Below are 5049 nucleotides of genomic sequence, written 5' to 3' on the forward strand. Positions count from 1 at the left end.
GCCCCAGCCCAGGGTTACCTCAATGTTGGAGCACATCTGGGTGCCAAGGTGGCCAAGGTGGCTTCTCACAGTCCCAGGTCAGGACAGGCTGAGGGAGGAGCTGCATATCCCTGTTCAGGGGCAGACGTGTATGTCCATGTTTAGGGACAGGAGCCGTTTGTCCATGTTTAGGGACAGGATCTGTGTGTCCATGTTCACAGGCAGGAGTCATGTGTCCATGTCCAGGGGCAAGAGCTGCGTGTCCATGTTCAGCAGCAGGACTCATGTCTGCGTTCAAGCTGATGCCAGGGAGGGCACAGGCTCTGCTCTACACCACAGGACTGTGCCAGGGCAGCGGCACAGCAGGACTGTCCCTGCGTGACGCAGCCCCAAGCAGCAGGGTGACCACAGCAGCTGTGTGACAGCACTATGAGGACCCTGCCACAGGCAGCCAGCAGCACTCACCCTGTGGAGCCAAGGCAGTGGCTGCAGCAGGGGCTGTGTGAGTGCCACAGGGCAGGAGCCAGGGATGCAGACTTGCGCCGTGAGCACATCCACGGTGTGTAGCCTCAGGCTGGAAACCAGCTGTGCCACAGCACTTCTCAGAGAGCCTGCAGAGCCAGGACAAGCCCCATGGGGCACAATTCACAAACAAAGCCCCACGGGCCCTCTCCCAGCCCCAGCTGAGGTGCCACAACTTCCTGGGGGTCTGTAGGTGGGCAGCAGCAGGGCATGGGGCAGCACTGCCCAACCCTGAGGCAGCTGGAACCACACGTTGGGCACACACAGAGGTGCTTTCACAAGAGATGGCCAGAGCAGAGATCCTGCACCTCTGTGTGTCCAGTCAGCCCTGCCTCTGGGACAGGGAGTGACACAAGTGTGGCACAGTGTCCCAGCTCCCTTGGCCTGTTCTCACCAAGGTGTGGCACCAGCACACTCCACTACAGCACCTGCACCCTGTGCCCACGCACGGGTACCTGCCTTGCCAGTGGGTGCAGACAGGCACAGCACTGGGCCTCACAAAGCCCTTCTGCACAGCGCTGGGCCTCACAAAGCCCTGTGGAGATCCATCCAGCCTGGCAGGTGAGGATACTGCACAAGCTGGCAGGCTGTGCCAGGTCCAGCATAGGTGGCAAGTGGGACCCCCCAACTTGGGAAGGGTTTTACGGCCCTGGTGAGCTGGGGGTCAGCTCTGCAACCTCACAAAGAACTTCACAGCATCCAGTGAGAAGCAGCACAGCAGAGTGTGGTGACAGTCTCTCTCTCTCTCCTCCCCATCCCCAGTTCCAATATGCCCTTGGTAAGTTCTTTCAGATCTTGGTCGTTTTCCTTTGGCACTGAAGCTGCACCTACCAGGGGTTTGCACTGTGTTAGGCCATCCTGACCAGGCTCACTCCTGAATCTCCTCTGCAGCTGCACCCAGAACTCTGAGCCACACTGGACCAGTCTGCAAAGGAATTGGGGGGTGGTCAGGAGGAGCTCATGACCCTTCCCATGTGCCAGCCAGCAAGAGATTATTTCTCTCCTGCCCATGTGCAGCTACTGGGGAGCTGCTCTCTGAGTCATCATCAGGTCAGCCAAGCACCTGAGCTAGTCCTGGAGCTGCTGGCTAATGTAGAGCACCAGCACCGTGTTGTGGGCCATCACATCTTCATACAAGTCCCTTATCAGGGAATGTTGAGAACCAGCTTTGTTGCACTGAATGAATAAACAGCCTGTGGGATGCAATCTCTTCTCCTTTCCCAGTTCTTTAAGAACTACTGTCCAGGTAGATGGCTGGGCAGGTTTGGGTAGGGAAAATTCCCTTGTAAGTGCTGAAACTGCCTTCCTGAGGGCAAAATAAGTCTTGTTTGTATGAATGTGTGTGAAAACATATAGAAGTAAATGCATGTCCATGGATATACACATCTCTATGTGTCTGCATCTGTATCTTATTACTGTGCGTGGGTGGGTGGGTGTGTACACACGCACATACATGTTCAGTGTGTGTGTTTGGGTACCCACATGACAGTTACTCCCCCTATCAGTTCCTATCCCAGGACACAGGAAACAGGCAGAAGCTGGTAGATGTGAAATTCCAGATAGATACGGGGTAAAACCATACTAGGATGGTGGTTGGACATTGGCATAGGGGCCCAAAGAGGAGGGATTGCCCATCCCTGAAGATCCTGGAAGTCAGATGGACAAGTTCCTCTAATGAGGACCGGCTTTGAGCAGGTGTTGGAGCAGAGACCTCCCGAGGTCCCACCCAGCTGTGCAGGGTCACACAGGGTTACTCTTTACTGCCCAGTTTTTCATTGTGGCCCTCTTCCTTCCACGCACCCCAGTCTGACTCAACATGCAGAGCTCCAGGTCGTGGGGGCCCCTGCAGCTCTCCCGTTTGGGGAGGGGCTGCAGCTCTCGGTGCAGGGAGTGCAGCGCTGTCAGTGGGGTGTGCAGTGCAGGCAGGGCCGTGCCCCATGCTCACTGTGAAGGGCAAGCAGTGCTGTGCACCACCTCACCGTGCCTCACTCTCTGCTGTGCAGGAGGCACCAGAGCCGTCGCAGTGCTCCAGGTTCACGAGGAGCTCTGCTCTGCTCTGCATGGTGCCAGGAGCACTCTGCTGCTCTGCAGCTCTCTCCAGCAGCACTGGTGACAGCATGAGTCTGTCACCTACAGTAGCACCAGACCGAGCAGCACCTCTGCAGCTCTTGTGGGGATTTTAACATGGCTGTTAAAGGGTGGCAGTGTTTATGGGCTCTGGGACTAGTCTAATGCAACAACAAAAAAAAGCCAGAACCCAAATAACTTCCAAGCAGCTGAAAGCTCCAGGTCTTGGATCCATCTCAGTGGCAGCTGATGGATGAGCGTGCAGAGGAGTAGGGATGCTCTGTACATGGAGTTCAGGTGGGCAATAGCCTGCACAGTGTGTGTGGGGGGGTTAAGGACACAATAAACTCTTGCTGTCACTGGGGCGGGACTTATCAAACTAGCGTCATCCAGAAATGCTCAGTGAGAGTAAGGGAGTTCTTCAACCCTAAAATAAAACTTAACTCCTTTCTTTGTCACTACCCTGCCCCTGGAGCTGTGGACGCTTTCCGGAGTGTTGTGATTAACATGCACTGCTGTGCCGTGCTTGGCTGCAGTGACACAGACCCCTCATGTGGACACATTTGTAGTGGCAGAGCCCTGCTTGTAGCTGCAGAATGGCTTTACCCTCCCCTCCCATCCCACCTGGCCAGAGATGTGTGCACCAGTTGATGTGCAGGAGCTGCTGGAGTCACTGCAAAGGGCTGTGTCCCCTTTGCAGCTGTGTAGCACAGGTAAGTTCAGTCTCTGTCTCAGACCAACCCCCACGTGGGGAGGGAGAAGTGGGGAATACCTGAGCTGGGGTTCTCGGGTGCAGGCAGCTCTACCCCAGCATGTTGAAAAGGGAGCTGGCAGTTTTCCTGAGGGCAGGGCAGTGGGGGCTGCCAGAGGACATTTACCTCCCCTGTTCCAGAGCAAATGCCAGCAGATGTTGGAACCTGAGCAGGCCAAACCCTTGCTGGGAATGCTGTGAGCAACACCAGGCCAGGCAGTTCCAGGTTGGTGGTGCAGGGACAGAGACAGAAGGTGTCCTGTGGTGGAAGTCAGCTGTGCTCAAAACTGTCTTGGGACCTGCAGCAAACATCTCTGTGGAAAGAGGCACCCACCAAGGCCATCCAGGAGCATGGCTTTGTTCAAACAGTTGCTCTGCTCTCAGCTGCCCCCACACAGGCCAGCTGGAGCCAGTGGCTGACAGGTAGGGACAGTCACCCCTAATGCTCTGAGATGCCAGGCTGCTGCAGGACGGCTCAGTGGTACAGGCTGAGCATGGGCTCCACACTCCAGGTGAACAGAATGTACCTGCCAAAGAGGGAAGGGCCATGGGGAGGGAGCACTTCCTCCTCCTGGCAGCACTGTGCCCCAGCCCTTGCTGTGGCATCAGGGAGGGCACCCAGGAAGATGAAGTCGGCTCTGGCTCTCAGAGATGTTTCCTGCTCTCCCAGGCTGTGTCTCCCAGGGAAGGTGACAATGGCCAGCTGGATCCCGTTTGACCCAAACTCCCCACCAAACCCTGGAGCAATTGGAGCCCCAGCAGCACCTTGGAGAGAGCCTTTTCCCTGTCCGGGAACATCTGGTGGAATTGCAATGGGTGTTGCTATCACAGCACAGGTGCAGGAGCTCCTTTGCCCCGTGGACTCGCTGATGTTCATCAAACCAGGGCAGAGACTCCCACGGCTGGACACCTGGGGAGTGGTGGAACCACACGGCCCTCGTGCTGTTGACTTGGAGTGCAGCTGTGCCCCATGTCAACTGGATCTTCATAGGGTTCTGGGATCGGGCTCAGTGTCTGAGATTGCTGGTGGCAGAAGCAGCATCTCATGTGGTAGCTCTCAAGAGCAGAGAATTCCACCCTGGCCGGCTTGGATGTGTGAGCCCCTTTCATTGTTGCTCCCGCCCCTGGGCCTGGGTGCCAGGGAAGCAGCTGTCCCAGATCAGGGCAAGACCCGCAGCCGTGTTAGGAATCTGGGGCACTGCACACCTTCCCCCACCCCGGGGTGAGCTGCGGAGGCGACCCCGACCCAGTCCCGGCCCCAGCCCCGGCCGCGGCCCCACCGGCGGGAAGGCGGACCTAGAGATGCTCCCGGGCGCTTTGCGGCCCTTCCTCTCCCCTTCCCCCTCCTGTGTCTCGGTGCTGGCACTGCACTGGGTGCGATAAAGCCCGCAAGGCCACCGCTGCTCCCCTCAGAGCCGCCGGCTCCGTGGGCCCCGGTACCGACGCTGGCCGAGGGGCCGGTGAGCCCCGGAGCTTCCCGCCCTCGCCGGCCGCCCTCCCAGGCCTCCGCGGCCGCCCCTCGGGGTCGGCCCGCTGCCCGTGTTCCTGCCCCTGCCCCTGTTCCTTTCCCTTTCCCTGCCCATGTCGCCCGTCCCTGTCCCTGTTCCCGTCCCTCTCCCTTCTCCGCCTCCCTTCTCCGCCCCCGTGGGGCCGGGGCCGCGGGCCCGCATCCCTGCAGCGAGGAAGAACGTGGCCTCGCTCCATAGAAAATAATTTATTGAAATCACAGC

The sequence above is a fragment of the Manacus candei genome, unplaced genomic scaffold (genome assembly GCF_025592945.1).
Source record: "Manacus candei isolate 608988 ecotype Guabito, Panama unplaced genomic scaffold, ASM2559294v1 h1tg000164l, whole genome shotgun sequence".
In the NCBI taxonomy this organism is placed as follows: domain Eukaryota; kingdom Metazoa; phylum Chordata; class Aves; order Passeriformes; family Pipridae; genus Manacus; species Manacus candei.